The sequence below is a fragment of the Rhinatrema bivittatum genome, chromosome 5 (assembly GCF_901001135.1).
Source record: "Rhinatrema bivittatum chromosome 5, aRhiBiv1.1, whole genome shotgun sequence".
NCBI lineage: Eukaryota > Metazoa > Chordata > Amphibia > Gymnophiona > Rhinatrematidae > Rhinatrema > Rhinatrema bivittatum.
The window spans coordinates 322,245,976-322,264,857 of record NC_042619.1 but is presented as its reverse complement, the minus strand read 5'-3'; positions in this window follow the sequence as shown (position 1 = coordinate 322,264,857).

The window sequence follows — 18,882 nt, the reverse complement described above, 5'->3', positions numbered from 1 at the left end:
CCCCGGGACGCGCGTATGTCCCGGGGCTTGAAAAAAGGGGTGGAGAGTGGGCGGGGTGGGGTGGGGGCAGGACTGAGGCCTCCGGCTCAGCGGCCGTGCCAGGGAATCGTGCAACCTATGCCTGCCCAGCGGCAGGCGCAACTTATTTAACAAAGGTGGGGGGGGGGGGTTTAGATAGGGCTGGGGGGCAGGTTAGGTAGGGGAAGGTGGGGGGGACAGAAGGAAAGTTCCCTCCGAGGCCGCTCCGATTTCGGAGCGGCCTCGGCGGGAACAGGGAAAGCCATCGGGGTTCCCCTAGGGCTCGGCGTGCGCAAGGTGCACAAGTGGGTTGCGCGCACAAATCTATGCCCGTGCATGTGGGTAATGAGCCACCCAGATGAAATTTGGCTAGGGAGCAGGGAGAAATTTTGAAATTTCAGTTTTTGTCTGGGCAGCTCCAAACGTTACTTGAGCAAAGCCTTTGAATATCAACCTCAATGTTTATAGTGTATTTATTGGAGAAGTTCCTTATCAGTTTGACTTTCCTGACTTGATAGAATAGAAGGAGCTGAGGATTAGAGATGTGTGAATTTTTAAAGATTTGTGACATAGTTTGAAAATTCTGGAAGAAATTTCAGGGGTCATCAAATTAGTTTTGGGACCTTTACAAATCTGTAGCAAAGTTGGAGCAGATTTGAACAATGCAAGGTATCTACAACAGGGGGCAGATTCAAAGCAGTCACACAAACTGATGAATCTATTGCAAATCTATGCCAAGTCTATTCCCATTTGTCCCCAGAATCGATTGGGAAATTTAAATAAATGTCTGAAAGCAAATCTGGGAAAAGTGCTGTGGAACTCAAATTTTCCAGATAACTTTATTTAGGGTATAAGAAACTGCAACTGGTATTCCTGGAACATGTTACTTGATTGTTTCCAGCATGGACTGGAAACATAAGACATCATTATTCATTATGGAGTCTTAAAGCAGACTGCATTCCAAATATTGGATTTCTATTCACAAATCAACCTAAATAATTTCCAGATTATTGTGTGCTGCACTAAAAGTTTGTGACATATTACTTCAAGGTTGGTGAAATGGGACACAGTGTTTTTAATGAACCTTTTGTGATTTTTAAGCTGAATAACAGTGACAAGAAAAGCTGCCACTGAGTTGTCATCTATTTGCTCAACAGACAATAAGACCATTAGGTTTGGGATCTGAAGAGCAATCCATTTTAACCAATGTTTTCAACCACTGTTCAGCTACAGAAATGATTCATTTCAAAACTGGTGTTTTGTTTTGTGGATTGTGATTTGCAAACCACCTAATTCATGGTTTAATTGGGGTGTTTTTAGTTCACCTTGCAAATTACAAATTGCAGTTTGAGATCTATAGGTCATGCGTCTTCATTCATAAACCAATTTTGAAAATTTTGTGTTACTTTCATACCCCATTGGTAGTAATAAGGATAATTTTCAAAAGCATTTGCATGCATAAAATGTACTTTTAGGCCTGTAAATGGGAGGCTTGGAAATTGCCCTGGGGGCTATGCATGCATAAGAAGGCACTGAAGCAATTTCATGCATATTGTACAATGAACTTGAAAGAGCCATTCCCTGGGGACTGCTATCTAAACTCCAGATTTTACAAAACACAGCGGCAAAACTAATTTTTGGCATGAAAAAGTTTGATCATGTGCCATCTCTTCTGCGAGAACTTCACTGGCTCATCATTTCCTCTTGTGGCGAATTCAGAATAGGTTGTTCAACCTTCAAAGCATTGCAATAGGGAGCATCAGCTTCTCTTGCGAATCTGCTAGTGCCATATTAACCGTCTACAAATCTAGGCTCCTCACAGTCAGAATTACTTAAGCTTTCTTCACCTAAAGATATCCATCTTGAAAATGCACACATGAAATGTGTTTCTCTTGTCTTGCCCTTGTCAGTACATTTAGAGATGGAGTTTGGAAAATCCAGAAAAGATCTCATGACCTGGTTGTTCTCCTGTTGGTCTGTATTTGTTTATATGCAATCAGCAGATTTTATTGGTTTTTTTTAATTTTAGTTATGTGTTTTATACTAACATGAGTTTTATTATGTTATTGAAGGCTTTTATTTAGGTAACTTTGCATTTTAGTTTTTGAATTACTATATCAACTGTATTATATTATTCTGTATTATTGTATTTTTAATTGTATAATTCCTTGACTATCTGTATTCTGTTTATTATATTAATTGTACAATGCCTTGACTACCTGTAAAGAAAGGCATTTTATCAAGTGAACTGAACTAATCATCCATCAACATGCAACAATTGACCTGCAAATACCTCTCCACTTACACAACTCCTCAAGACCTACCAGAGACGCATACAGAGGATCACTCCAGGTACCTCCAACCAAAGCCACTAGACATATTACCTTAAGAGACAGGGCCCTCTCTACAGCTGGTCCACCATTATGGAACTCCATCCCCCCCCCCCCCCGATCTCAGACAGGAGCCCTGCCTCCCAACCTTCAGGAAGAGACAAGACTTGGCTGTTTAAACAAGCATTCCTGGACTCCAGTCTCACAACATCAACATTTATAACACAGCCAGTTCAATTTCAGCTCTTTGTAAATATTTTTAGCTGTTGTTAACCTTTTCTTTTATTTCCCTCCTCTCCTAGTTTAATCATCCTTGTTATTTGTAACTGCTTTCTTCCGCACTATGGGGTAGATTTTAAAAGAAGCGCGATCAGCCTACTTTTGCTTGCGCATCAGACTCAAGCAAAAGTACGCTGGATTTTAGTAGATACGCGCGGAGCCGCGCGTATCCACTAAAATCCTGGATCGGCGCGCGCAAGGCTATCGATTTTGTATAGCCTGCGCGCGCCGAGCCGCTCTGCCTCCCCCCGTTCCCTCCGAGGCCGCTCCGAAATCGGAGCGGCCTCGGAGGGAACTTTCCTTTGCCCTCCCCTCACCTTACCCTCCCTTCCCCTACCTAACCCACCCACCCGGCCCTGTCTACACCCCCCCCTTACCTTTGTCGGGGGATTTACGCCTCCCGGAGGGAGACGTAAATCCCCGCGCGCCAGCGGGCCTGCTGCGCGCCGGGCCGCGACCTGGGGGCGGGTACGGAGGGCGCGGCCACGCCCCCGGACCGCCCCGGGCCGTAGCCACGCCCCCGTACCCGCCCCCAAAACGCTGCCGACACGCCCCCAAAACGCCGCGACGACCGGGCCCGCCCCCCGACACGCCCCCGACACGCCCCCCTCCGAAAACCCCGGGACGTACGCGAGTCCCGGGGTCTGCGCGCGCCGGTAGGCCTATGTAAAATAGGCTTACCGGCGCGCAGGGCCCTGCTCGCGTAAATCCGCCCGGTTTTGGGCGGATTTACGCGAGCAGGGCTCTGAAAATCCGCCCCTATAGTTCTTGTTTGAAGTTTATTATGCACCCCTGTTTAACTGTAAACCAGCATGATGTGATTATATCATGAATGCCGGTATATAAAAACCTTAAATAAATAAATAAATAAATAAATAAATAGATAGATAGATAGATAGATAGATAGATAGATAGATAGAGCAGGGAAACCATTTCTGAGCTTGCTTTTGGAAGTCCGGCTTTCAAAATCATCTGCAATACATCCTTTGCATGCTTGAGTGAGACTGAGGATGTTTATTCTAGTATTTTATATACTGTGACTGGAGCTGCATAGTTTATAAAATACTGTGTATTTCTGTCCCAAGAGTATTGGCATACGTTTCAGTATATGCATATATTTATTTCTAATACAGGAACATGCATGTTCTCTATCTATGTGCATAATAATTCTAATGATTTGCATTTGATGAACCAGAATAAAATGGAGAGGCAGGAATATTTTTAAAGTATGCGCACACTCAACTTGTGAAAATATTTACTTGCATGAGTACTTGTAATCACCAGTTTGCCAATACCTCCACCAGTTCACCCAGACCTTCACCAGTTCACCCGGACCTCCCACCCAAAAACTTCAGACAGAAGACTAGTGATGTTAGAAGGTGTAAAAGTGCACAGAGCAGTTTGGTATCGTATGTTTGGATACTAGGGATGTGAATCGTTTTTTAACGATTAAAATTATCGTCCGATAATTTTAATATCGTCTTAAATCATTATAGAACACGATACAATAGAAATTCTAACGATTTATCGTTAAAAATCGTTAAATCGTGTTAGTGCGCACTAACGGGAGTTAGTGCGCACTAACTCGAGTTAGTGCGCACTAACTGAAAATGATACAAATTGACACTTTCCAGGTCAGTAAAGGTCAGTTAGGAATGAATATGTGTTCCTATTGGCTGGCTGCCCTCTTATCTATTGATGTTAACCAGGTTCCCACTGAGGTGATGGTTGGGGGGATGGGAAATGGAAATGGAAACTCAGGAACACTAACAGAAAATGATACAAATTATTGACACTATCCAGGTCAGTAAAGGTCAGTTAGGAATGAATATGTATTCCTATTGGCTGGCTGCCCTCTTATCTATTGATGTTACCAAGGTTCCAACTGAGGTGATGGTTGGGGGGATGGGAAATGAAAACTGTTGGTAGTTGACAAAAAAAGTAATGTGATCAGTCAATATGACTAGAACCTGTGCCCTATTCCTGATACCAGGGGTGTTGTGATCTTCCTGCACTCAGTGCCCTATCCCTGATACCAGTCTGAGACAGCTCCCTCCCTGCATTACTAGTGAGAGGCTGGCTTCACAGACAGGGGGGAGCTGCCTGACCCTCACTCCTGACTTCCCCCATGTCCCAGCTAGTGAATGGTGTGTGGGTGAGGGGGGGGGGAGGATGGTGAAGTCTGAGACAGCTCCCTCCCTGCATTACTAGTGAGAGGCTGGCTTCACAGACAGGGGGGAGCTGCCTGACCCTCACTCCTGACTTCCCCCATGTCCCAGCTAGTGAATGGTGTGTGGGTGAGGGGGGGGGGGGGAGGATGGTGAAGTCTGAGACAGCTCCCTCCCTGCATTACTAGTGAGAGGCTGGCTTCACAGACAGGGGGGAGCTGCCTGACCCTCACTCCTGACTTCCCCCATGTCCCAGCTAGTGAATGGTGTGTGGGTGAGGGGGGGGGAGGATGGTGAAGTCTGAGACAGCTCCCTCCCTGCATTACTAGTGAGAGGCTGGCTTCACAGACAGGGGGGAGCTGCCTGACCCTCACTCCTGACTTCCCCCATGTCCCAGCTAGTGAATGGTGTGTGGGTGAGGGGGGGGGGGGAGGATGGTGAAGTCTGAGACAGCTCCCTCCCTGCATTACTAGTGAGAGGCTGGCTTCACAGACAGGGGGGAGCTGCCTGACCCTCACTCCTGACTTCCCCCATGTCCCAGCTAGTGAATGGTGTGTGGGTGAGGGGGGGGGGAGAATGGTGAAGTCTGAGACAGCTCCCTCCCTGCATTACTAGTGAGAGGCTGGCTTCACAGACAGGGGGGAGCTGCCTGACCCTCACTCCTGACTTCCCCCATGTCCCAGCTAGTGAATGGTGTGGGGGGGGGGGAGGATGGTGAAGTCTGAGACAGCTCCCTCCCTGCATTACTAGTGAGAGGCTGGCTTCACAGACAGGGGGGAGCTGCCTGACCCTCACTCCTCCGGGGTATTGTGATCTTCCTGCACACAGTGCCCTATCCCTGATACCAGGGGTGTTGTGATCTTCCTGCATGCAGTGCCCTATCTCTATTAATACCAGGAGTGTTGTGATCTTCCTGCACGCAGTGCCCTATCCCTAATACCAGGGGTGTTGTGATCTTCCTGCACACAGTGCCCTATTCCTGATACCAGGAGTGTTGTGATCTTCCTGCATGCAGTGCCCTATCCCTGATACCGGGATGTGTGCAAGAAGATCCCAACACCCCCGGTATCAGGAATAGGGCACTGTGTGCAGGAAGATCACAACACCCCTGGTATTAGGGATAGGGCACTGTGTGCAGGAAGATCACAACACTCCTGGTATTAATAGGGATAGGGCACTGTGTGCAGGAAGATCACAACACCCCTGGTGCCAGGGTTAGGGCACTGTGTGCAGGAAGATCACAACACTCCTGGTATTAATAGGGATAGGGCACTGTGTGCAGGAAGATCACAACACCCCTGGTGCCAGGGTTAGGGCACTGTGTGCAGGAAGATCACAACAACCCTGGCGCCAGGGTTAGGGCACTGTGTGCAGGAAGATCACAACAACCCTGGTGCCAGGGTTAGGGCACTGTGTGCAGGAAGATCACAACACTCCTGGTATTAATAGGGATAGGGCACTGTGTGCAGGAAGATCACAACAACCCTGGTGCTAGGGTTAGGGCACTGTGTGCAGGAAGATCACAACACTCCTGGTATTAATAGGGATAGGGCACTGTGTGCAGGAAGATCACAACACCCCTGGTGCCAGGGTTAGGGCACTGTGTGCAGGAAGATCACAACACTCCTGGTATTAATAGGGATAGGGCACTGTGTGCAGGAAGATCACAACACCCCTGGTGCCAGTTTTAGGGCACTGTGTGCAGGAAGATCACAACACTCCTGGTATTAATAGGGATAGGGCACTGTGTGCAGGAAGATCACAACACTCCTGGTATTAATAGGGATAGGGCACTGTGTGCAGGAAGATCACAACACCCCTGGTGCCAGGGTTAGGGCACTGTGTGCAGGAAGATCACAACACTCCTGGTATTAATAGGGATAGGGCACTGTGTGCAGGAAGATCACAATACCCCTGGTATCAGGGTTAGGGCACAAGTTCTAGTCACATTGACTGATCACATTACTTGTTTTGTCAAGCTACCAACTGTTTCCATTTCCCATCCCCCATATACTGTCAGTGGGAAGCTTGGTAACATGAATAAATAAGAGGGCAGCCAATAGGAATACATATTCATTCCTAAACTGACCTTAACTGACCTGAAAAGTGTCAAATTGTATCATTTTCAGTTAGTGCGCACTAACTCCCAGTTAGTGCGCACTAACTCCCGTTAGTGCGCACTAACTCGAGTTAGTGCTCACTAATCGGAAAAAACGATTTTTAACGATTTTTTAACTAAAAAAATCGTGCCTAACACGATTTTCTTGCCCTGCCACACGATTTCTATCGTTAAGACGATATGGAAAACGATTCACATCTCTAGTGGATACTGCTTACAAATAGCAACTCACTTGTGTACTTTCAAACTTTGCCTCAGAATGCTTCTAACCCAACCCTCTTTTTACTTGTTCACATTAATGCATGACACTGTAAGTATGCATGTACTCTTCGACAGTAACTTTCAAAGGGGCGCGTGGGTGCACATTCACACATATGCATTGGCATGTGCTCAGGTAAACGGCGATTTTATAACATATGCGCACTACACACATGAATTAGTAAAATAGCCTTAGTGCGTGCATGTGTGCACCTAATTTTGCAAATAGATGTGCCCAATGTTGCAAATAGGGTTTCAACCACATAAGTCAGGGAATTTTATAACCGACGTGCATCCACACCAAGACCAGTTTCACCAATTCACCCAGTGTAGAGCTAGGTCCTTCAAATCCCCCTGGTTTAATAGCTTGCACGCCCCCCAGTTACTCCAGACCCTTTAAATCCCTCAGGACTGGCTTTTTGTTATTTTCTTTTACACTGACACCTCCCCATAGGAGAAGTAAAGCTATATAGCACTAGACCTGAGCATGTGCCCAGGTACATCTCTTGTCCCCACCATGGAATGCCCATGCCCCGCCTATATTACACCCCTTTTTAATTCTGAGTGAGATGTACACACAGCGGGAGATAGGCAGCTTTTAAAATACAGTGACGCCTGTAAACCCTATATATGTGTGCAACTTCTGATTTTGGCATGCGCCAAGCTTTTAAAATTCTGCTTTACAAATGTGTATAAAATCGAAAATACACACATACATGCTATCTACGCTATGTATGCTAATTATATGCACACTACCTTAAATTTTCAAAAGTATGCATGGAAATGTACACATACACATTTATATCTAGTCCCAAGGAGACATAAATGTGTGTGCATATGCTGCACAGGATTCAAAACAGACTTATGCACATAATTCTGTTTTGAAAATTTGGGCTTGTCCTCATGCAGACTTCAGCCCTACATGGGCTGTTATAAAATAACCTCCCTAGATTTTGTATGATTTTCAGGTCCAGTGTGTCCAGGTATGCATACCGTTCATTTGCACGGGGCAGCACACCCAGAGGGGTGGCAGGCAATTTCTGGTGTACTCACAGGGCTCCCAACCCTGTGAGCAGGATGAAAACTGTGGCAGTGGCCCATATTTATGATATGCCTGCAGGGATCCCCAGCCCCGCAGGTAGGAAGAAGACGGTGGTGGCGGAAAGAATTCCTGATATGCTTGCTGGGCTCCCAGCCTTGTGAGCAGTAAGGAAATGCAAATTTAGAAAGTGAATTTGGGGCCAGGTCCCATGGGAAGAAGACAGTGGCAACAGCTGAAATTTTGACCTGCCCAGGGATTTCACACCCCACAGGCAGAAAGCGGTTTGATGTGCCCACAGGGCTCCCACACCCCGGTGACAGAAAAAAAAAGAAGAGACCCATGGGTAGAGTTCATGGGAAGGGAAGGAAAAGTGGAGGTGTGAGTGAGAGAGAATGGCATGGGAGGGATGAGGAAGATGTAAGTGAGAGAGGGGATAGAACGTAAAGGGGTGAGTTAAAAGGGGAGAGGGATAAGGGGGAGGAGGTAAGTGAGTATGAGAGGGGAGAGAAGGAAAGCAAAGGGGCTGAGAAGGAAGGAAAGAGGTGAGAAGAAAGGGGAACAAGAGGGATTGGGTGAGTGTGCATGTGTGTGTGAACACATGAGTGTGTGAGCATTAATGTGAGCATGAGTGTGAGCAAGCATGTATGTGAGTGATCATGTGGTGTGTGACAGCATGTGTGAGTGAGCATACATGCGTGAGAGAGCATGTGAGTGAGTGATCTTATGTAAGAGCATGTGAGAGTGTGAGCATATGCATGTGTGTGAGAGAGCATGAGATTGTGAGAAAGCTTGTGTGTGTGACAGCATGTGAGAGTGTGAGCTAGTGTGTGCGTGTGCCTATGAGAATGAACATATGTATCTTAAAAAAGTATGTATGTATATATATATATATATATATATATATATATATATATATATATATATATATATATATATATGAGAGAATGGACAAAGTTTGTGTGTAGCCCCCCATTCCCTCACTACTCCAGGCCAATTTCAGAGTGAGTGGAAATCAAAAATTCCCTGGTATGAAAAGCTGGACATTTTTTTATCCTTATTAGTTTAAATTATTATTGATGCTATTTCATCTGTCTGCTATTTTTACATATTTTATTGGTTTTGGGAACTTTGAAATTTTTCATATGAATTTAATTTTAGAATGTTATTCTATTTGTCAGCTGTCATGAAATATTTATTTTTTATTTGTATGGTTTTACTATTTTGACATTTATATTTCCTGATTTTATTGTTTTATGAGGAATGGTGATGTTTCTGTTTTTCCATTGTTGCACTGCATACAGAGCCTAGGTATTGGCAATTTTCAGTTCAGTGTTTGTCTGCACATTTCTGTTTATACTTAATGGTCTGACTGTGTTCTAGTGTGTAATGGAAGTAAGGTATTCTGCTATTGTATAGTTTCTGTGTAGGGATCTATAATAGCCTGTCTTGTTCTGTTTTTTTTAACAGGGGATATATTGCTATTTTAGAGCTTGGTGTAATATTTGCAATGTTGCATTTTCATGGGTAGGATTTTTACTGCTTGAGTGCTGGCAGTTAGTGCAGTTTTGGTATCGCAGGTTTACTATATTATAATTGTAGCTCAGTTTATTCATGGCTTTTTTAGGGCTAAGCCCAAACCCAATGCACTTTACAATAGATCTAATATCATATAGGCTCCAAATGTCTTTTTTGCAGGATTTCCTCATTGGCATCACAGCATTGCTTGTAAATATTGTTTTAAGATATATTACAAAAGACTGTACTTTGAAAGTTCTTGATACTTTTGCCTCAGGAGACTGCACTTTTGAATGTTCTTTGTCATGTAAAATTTGTTATAAATGCATAATTTAATTGTGTGACTGTAAAGGATGTGGGAGTGTGTGGAGATGTGGCATGTGTGCAAGGCTGTAAGGTTTGCCTAGGGTACCTTATACCCTTCCCTATCCATGGGTTCTGGGATGGGGGAGAGGATGTGTCAGTTTTTGAAAATATAGATTGCAGGACAGAGCTGGGCTTTATTTGATGGGCCCGGGACAGACACTGAATAAATCGGTGGGGGGGGGGGGGGGGGGGCAGTACAGTAATTTTTTGCACAGGGCAGCAAAAAAAACTAGCATCAGTCCTGATTTTTGCCTACTTTCCTATATGGAAATTGACCTTATGAAATCATTATGTTGTGTGTCTTTCTGCGTATTCCTTCTGTAAATGTGTCCCCTGTTCCCAATCCAATAACCTTTGAACCAGATATCCAATTTCTTTCACATTTCTGTCACAGATAGTAGAGCACCCTGGGTCCACAGGCTCATAATTTCACGTAACAATAGTATTCTTGATGCCCACTGCATTCAGAATCCATCCCTTCTCTTTTTCTCATAGGGAGAAAAGCCAGTTTACTTCAGTTCAGTTGAAATCTTTCAAGCTCTGGAGTAAGTTTTCAAAGAAGACAGCCTTATAGTCCGCAGCTTCCTAACAGATATGAATTACACCAGGATAGTCACAATACATTCAAGTATTATCAGCATGCCATTGTACAGGGTGCAGGGTAGATGATATGCACTTAATATAGGGGCCATGTTAATAGAGATCTAGTCTCAGCTTCAAGCCTGCTATTAATTAATAAGCAATAGTAGCTTGCGATTTATTTGTTTGGGTACTTACCAGGTACTTGTGACTTGGATTGGCCACTGTTGGAAACAGGATACTGGGCTTGATGGACCCTTGGTCTGACCCAGTATGACAATTTCTTATGTTCTTATGTTTAAGCTTATCATGGTATTCCACAGGTAGTCAGTGAAGCCCGCATGCAAAAATAGCAAATATACATGTAAGTAACATGTACTCGCATATATGCTATTTTATAAACATTGATAATATGTATATATTTTCCATTTCAAGGGAAAAATAGGGTTGTGTTAGAAGCGTTCCAGGGCGGGGTTCAAAAGTATGTATAGTAGCTCCTATTTTGTAAGAGAAATATGTGTTTACATTACCTAACTTATTTGTACACTTATACGCTTTCAAATTGAATTGCACAAGTGAAATCGGACTTCTCTATTTTCCGCAGTTTTTGGGTGGATGGTCTAGGTAAATGGGCAGGGAATGGATTTCAAGTGAAATACTAGGGGCCTCATTTTCTAAAGTATCGCAGGCCTGCTATACTTTAGAAAAATGCGGTAATGAGGGGCGGGGGGCTGAAATGGGGGGGCGGTCCTGCGCTAACCGGCAGCGATGGCACCTCCGTGGTGCCATCGCTGCCGGCATTGCGCCCAATAACTCCACCTTAGAAGGTGGAGTTATTGGGCGCAAAATAGGCAGCGAAAAGGCCCTTACCTTTTCGCTGTCCGCGCCGTTGTCGCAGAGTCGGCCCCGGTGATGCCCCGACTCCTCCTCTTCCGGGGCCGACTCCGCCTTGATGTAGGTACTACCTTCGCTAGCTATCGCAGGCTTGCGCTGTTAGCACAAGCCTGCGATAGCTTTGGAAAATAAGGTCCTAGAGGATCTAAGTGAACTGGCAAAGGCATCAGTGAACTGGTGATTCCAAGATTGTGGGCAAATATTTTCAAAATGGTATATGTGCATACTTTATAAAATGTTTGCCTCCACATAAATTGGGGTTATTATGCATACATGTTATATTTTTTTTGCACCTAAATTATATGCACATGTGTTTATAAAATAGGCAAAGAAAGTATGCTTTTCTTGCACTGGAAATATTTGGGTGTACTGAAACATTATGGGGTAGATTTTCAAATGGCCTGGCCACGCGTGTAAGTCCTGGGGCTTGAAAAAGAGGCAGCCCAGGGGGCAGGGGTGGGGCGGTCTGGAGGGCAGGGCTGTCGGGGGTAGGGCGGGTCTAGAGGCGCCCGGCACAGCAGCCATTTGCTGCTGTGCCGGGGGATCGCATGCCGACAGGATGCCGGCTCGCGCAACTTGCTCCTGCTCCAAGGCAAGAGCAAAAGGTGAAATATTAAAAATTGGGCTAGTTAGGATAGGGATAAGGGGATGGCAGGATAGGGGAAGGGGAAGGGAGGTTAGGCTAGGGGGTTGGAAAGTTCCCTCCCAGTCGGAGCGGACTGGAAGGGAATTGGGGAAATCCCCGATGCATCGCCACATGTAATTGCTAAAGTTGACCCCCTCCCCCTTTCACACGCTGACCCGGCATTTTATAACATGTGTGCGCCAGTGCCCGCATGTTATAAAATTGCGCGTCCATGTGTGCACACTGGGTAGCGCGCGCACAAGGATGTGCGTGCGTAGGTTTTGAAAATCTACTCTTATACTGTATGTACTTTTAGAGCAGAAATAGACAGTATTTTAGAAACTGCACAGCTCCAGACACACAATTTCTAAAAAATGAGACACCAATATTCAACGCTGCTTAGCTAGATATGTAACAACTTATTGGCTAAGTGGCAGCGACTGAATATCCAGCTTTGATCAGCGGTTGCCACCTAGCTGGGTAAGTGGTAGGAGGGATGTGGGTGGATTGGAGAGGAGCTACTTATTTGGTCAACTTAGCCAGATAAGTGCCAATATTCAGACTTATCTGGTTAAGCTAACTGGATATGTTAGACCTGCTCATTAGTAGGTCTAAAGTTAGCCAGATAAGACTTACCCAGCTAACTAGTGACTTTTATGGAGTTATTCAGCAGCTTAGTCATGCTGCTGAATATCCTTTTATAAGTTGGCCAAATCAGTCTTACCTGTCCACTAATGCACATAAATGCTGTACCATAGATAGGTTTGAAAGTTAGGCTCCCTTGTTTTATTATTTTTCCAATAATTATAAACAGTAGCAAATAGAGAGAACTCATCTTGTAAGAACATAAGAACATGCCATGCTGGGCCAGACCAAGGGTCCATCAAGTCCAGCATCCTGTTTCCAACAGAGGCCAAACCAGGTTATAAGTAACTGGCAATTACCCAAACACCAAGAAGATCCCATGCTACTGATGCAACTAATAGCAGTGGCTTTTCCCTAAGTAAACTTGATTAATAGCAGTTAATGGACTTCTCCACCAAAAACTTATCCAAACCTTTTTTTAACCCAGCTACACTAACTGCACTATCCACATCCTCTGGCAACAAATTCCAGAGCTTAATAGTGCATTGAGTGAAAAAGAATTTTCTCCATTTAGTCTTAAATGTGCTACTTGCTAACGTCATGGAATGCCCCCTAGTCCTTCTATTATCCGAAAGTGTAAATAACCAATTCACATCTACTCATTCAAGACCTCTCATGATCTTAAAGACCTCTATCATATCCCCCCTCAGCCATCTCTTCTCCAAGATGAACATCCCTAACCTCTTCAGCCTTTCCTCATAGGGGAGCTGTTCCATCCCCTTTATCATTTTGGTTGCCCTTCTCTGTACCTTCTCCATTGCAACTATATCTTTTTTTAGATGCGGCGACCAGAATTGTACACAGTATTCAAGGTGCGGTCTCACCATGGAGTGATACAGAGGCATTATGACATTTTCCGTTTTATTAACCATTCTCTTCCTAATAATTCCTAAAATTCTGTTTTCTTTTTTGACTGCTGCAGCACACTGAGCTGATGATTTTAAAGTATTATCCACTATGATAGCTAGATATTTTTCCTGGGTGGTAGTTCCTAATATGGAACCTAACATCATGTAACTATAGCAAGGGTTATATTTCCCTAATGCAACAATGGTTTGAGAAATTGAAAGAGGTGTGACATCAAGATACAAACCCTAGTTATAATCTCCTAGATGTATGGAAGTGGACAACATAATTCAGATCAGCATAGTTCAGGAATGGGGATCAGATCTTATTAAAGGAAAAAATTCATCCTTCATTAAAGAGGAAAGACAGTCCGTCTCCAGAATATGCCACATCCTTGCATATCATTCAGAAAGGAGAGAAGATTGAATATATTTCCATTTGCATACAATTGTCAATTTTGCTGCCAACACTAAATAAATCACCAGATTCTTTTTCCCAAACACCACAGGGTACAGTTCAAAGCAACATCCCCTCTAATATTACATAAAGAATTTGCTCCAGTATAACTTTCCCAAAACTAAAAACAATGATGGTAATTTTGATACCGGCGTGTGGGTGCTCATGCAAGCATATGTCCGCACATATGCTGGCTCATGCCAATGAAGGTGGCCATATTATAACATACGCACATGTACACATGCATGGTATAAAATAAGTTTTATATAGACACATGAATGTGCATGAAATGCTGCCTCTATCGTGTAAGTGGGGGGATTTTAGTAGACACACACATGCCATTGCAATTACCTGTTAGGGATGAGAATCGTGTCCTCGATCGTCTTAACGATCGATTTCGGCTGGGAGGGGGAGGGAATCGTATTGTTGCCGTTTGGGGGGGTAAAATATCGTGAAAAATCGTGAAAAATCGAAAAAATCGCAAAACCGGCACATTAAAACCCCCTAAAACCCACCCCCGACCCTTTAAATTAAATCCCCCACCCTCCCGAACCCCCCCAAATGACTTAAATAACCTGCGGGTCCAGCGGCGGTCCGGAACGGCAGCGGTCCGGAACGGGCTCCTGCTCCTGAATCTTGTTGTCTTCAGCCGGCGCCATTTTCCAAAATGGTGCCGAAAAATGGCGGCGGCCATAGACGAACACGATTGGACGGCAGGAGGTCCTTCCGGACCCCCGCTGGACTTTTGGCAAGTCTCGTGGGGGTCAGGAGGCCCCCCACAAGCTGGCCAAAAGTTCCTGGAGGTCCAGCGGGGGTCAGGGAGCGATTTCCCGCCGCGAATCGTTTTCGTACGGAAAATGGCGCCGGCAGGAGATCGACTGCAGGAGGTCGTTCAGCGAGGGTTCCGGCGCCTCGCTGAACAACCTCCTGCAGTCGATCTCCTGCCGGCGCCATTTTCCGTACGAAAACGATTCGCGGCGGGAAATCGCTCCCTGACCCCCGCTGGACCTCCAGGAACTTTTGGCCAGCTTGTGGGGGGCCTCCTGACCCCCATGAGACTTGCCAAAAGTCCAGCGGGGGTCCGGAAGGACCTCCTGCCGTCCAATCGTGTTCGTCTATGGCCGCCGCCATTTTTCGGCGCCATTTTGGAAAATGGCGCCGGCTGAAGACAACAAGATTCAGGAGCAGGAGCCCGTTCCGGACCGCTGCCGATCCGGACCGCCGCTGGACCCGCAGGTTATTTAAGTCATTTGGGGGGGGGTTCGGGAGGGTGGGGGATTTAATTTAAAGGGTCGGGGGTGGGTTTTAGGGGGTTTTAGTGTGCCGGCTCACGATTCTAACGATTTATAACGATAAATCGTTAGAATCTCTATTGTATTGTGTTCCATAACGGTTTAAGACGATATTAAAATTATCGGACGATAATTTTAATCGTCCTAAAACGATTCACATCCCTATTACCTGTTTCCCCAGTTTGTTCCCAGTTCACCCAGGTAAAGAATAAAACTTTCTAAACCACCAATTTAATTTGTCTCTCTTTTACCCTGATAGACCCTTCCCTTAAAACCCCACCAACTAGCCTAGTTTAATTTTGTTTTAGGACTTACACGCCATCCATAGCAGGAGTAAATTTATGCAGTAGGAGATCCCGGTGCGTCCTTGTGCATGTAATTATTTGCGCAGTGGTTACATTCATAAATCCTGAAACACCCATGTCCCATCCAGATCATGCCCATGCCCCTTCCTTTTTCGGAAAAAAATGTTTGTGCACATGCCGAGAGATATGTGTGTACGCGGGTGCCTTTTAAAATCCACGCGGCACACAGCGCACACTGGCCCAACTTCTGTGTGTATCTCCAGACTTTGGCACATGCCAGGCTTTTAAAATTCACCCCAATATGTCTAAATGTATTTTTCATTTCACATTCTCTCTATCAGCTATTGGGCATATCTAATTTAATCTTGCTGGTGTGAGATATTATGACTACTATAACACTTTGTACTGTGCATCTTAAGGAGATCAGAGCATGTTAGGATTGTATCATCATTTTCAATGCTGCCCTGCTGTTGGTTAGTGCCTGCGGTCAGAATTGCTATAAAATATTAAATAATGAAAAGAAATCGAGAAACAAAACATTTTTTGCATCTGAGCTAAAAAAAAAGACTCCTCTGCTGTGGCATCCTTATGTTCATGAAATTGTTTTGCTGAGTGTCAAACACCATTTTGGAATGCTGAGGATTTATGTCAATCGGAATCGATTTTATAACAAAGAAAAAAGGACCCACTATCTAAGTGAAAGATTTCTATAGCATAAATTCTGTTTCATGGCCTCACAAAAGGTATTGGCTTTTTAGCAGTAAATTGAACTATTAAAAACATTTACTGACTACAGAATAAATTAACTGCATGGTATCCAGTAACCTTCATCTTAAAAAGTATAGTATTTCATTTTTAATCCAGAACATATGTAATGACTGATTTATCAAGTATAGTAGATTATTACAAATGCATTTGCTAATGTCTTGTGTATTTAGTAATACAGAAAATGATACAGTTAAAGCTGAATTAAAAAAAAAACTGGCACATGCCAAAATCAGGAGATGTTCATGCCCATCGTATTTTAAATATTACCTGCATGCGTGCTTATGTCCCACTGCACACACATTTCACTCAGAATCAGAAAGGGGTGTGGTGTGAGCATGGTGTGGGCGGGGCATGGGTATTCTGGAGCAGGACCAAGAGATGAGCGCGCAAATACCTAGTCGCCTGGGTGTGCACCTAGGTCCAGTGCCGCATAATTTTACTTCTGCTATTGAGGAGGTGTAAGTTTTCAAAACAAAAAAGAAACCATTCCTGGGGGATTTAAAGGGTCTGGGGTAACTGGGAAGAGGGCAGGCTATTCAACCAAGTGGGTTTGGTGGACCTAGCTCTACACTGGGTGAACTGGTGGACGAACTGGTGAAACTGGTCTTGGTGTGGACGGCGTCGGTTATAAAATTCCCTAACATGCAGCTGAAACCCGATTTGCATGGTTAGGAAGGCCTACTTGCAAAATTAGGTGCACATGCATGGGCGTCAAGGCTATTTTATAACATACGTGAGGTTGTTATAAAATCATGTCCCTGGGCACGCGCCAATGCACACATGCCAATGTGTACTTCTGCGCCATCCCTATAATCAATATTTAAGTTAATTCAGGAATACAATTGCCATGACCTTTAGCAGCAGTTCTAATGTGGGATATTTGGGTGTTTTTTTTTAAACATGAGGAGGGCAATTTTCAAAGCTATTTCCACACTTAAAACAGTGTTTTACATATATAAATAGTTTGAGCAATTTTGAAAGACCCCATCCACATGTCTTACCAGTATACACACACTTCTATATGCAGAGTGCGGGAGATGTTCCTGGGATGGGTCTGTGCAGGGTTAGCACTTATTAATGCATGCAGACACTTATGCATGCATACTTTGTGCATAATTTTGCTGGAAAACGTACCTGCAAAAATAGCAGGTGCAGATCTATGCACATATTTTTTCTGACTCAGTTTTCAAAAGTTTTTCCCCTTTCAAAAATGACAGAAATTCTATAGGTATAAAGTAACTGCAGACATCACACATCTGCACACGGTTTCAAAGTTGCCCTCTAAAACACTTCTCATGAAAAAGACTTCATGCCATTATGTTATAGCATTGCATTATGGTCTTTATAGGGTATTGGGCTAAGATTGAGAGTTTTCTCCTATGGCCTCCCATTTTTCCAATTATGCATTTCATTGCATTTGAAATATCATCTTTGCCAAAGAACACTGGATGATGCTAACGACAGTCAGATGTTCAGCCTTTAATGGTTTAAACAAGCTATGTGCTACTTTCCTTAGCTATGTGCTACTTTCCTCAGCATTTATTTGTTTTTCCATTTATAGACCACCCTTTCCAGAAAGCCCAGGATGAAGAACATCAGAACAATAATACAACAAATTAATGACAAATTACAAATCAGTAAAGTACTTACTCTGCTATATTATATCTATTAGGTATGTCAAACTCGGTGTAACGCTCTCCATTTCTCGATAAGAGTCTTGCCATTGGAGCTACTGACTATACTGTATGTTGTTCTTTAATTTCCTTCATTTGCAATATCTCCAAAAAAGAGATTGGCAAAACAGGTACTCTGTGTCATGTTTAGTTCTAAACATTTATTTACTACTAACCAAGCTCTATGTTGAATGTTGTGATGGGAATGTCAATGTATATTACGTATTTTCTGCCTGTAATGGTTAAATTCATTCTATATGTTCACTGTTAATGAACCTTGATGTCGTCTCAGGGGTAAAATGTCAAATGCTGACCTTTTTTTTTTTCTTAACCAAGAAACAACATCAAAGTTCACACATACCTCAAGGGGTATCACAATCTTTGATGGCATTTCTGAGGTAGAAATTAGAAATGTTAGCCTTGGAATGTCATTGATGTGCATAAAGGCTCATAAAGTTGAGTGGCTTGGAGCAAACCAAGGTCAAAGCAGATTTTCCTGATGACTTGGAAAAGTTGTTTCATGACCTGATTGTCAGAAGCAGGATACAAACTGTGTTACAACTAACACGGATTGGTAATTTATACTTCCAGCATCAGTAAATTTTCGCCACTTTGTATGTATTTAATCAATAAAGATTGTGTACTTTTGCTCTCTGTATAGAATCTATATACTTTTGATTAACTAAATATACACCAAGGGGCAA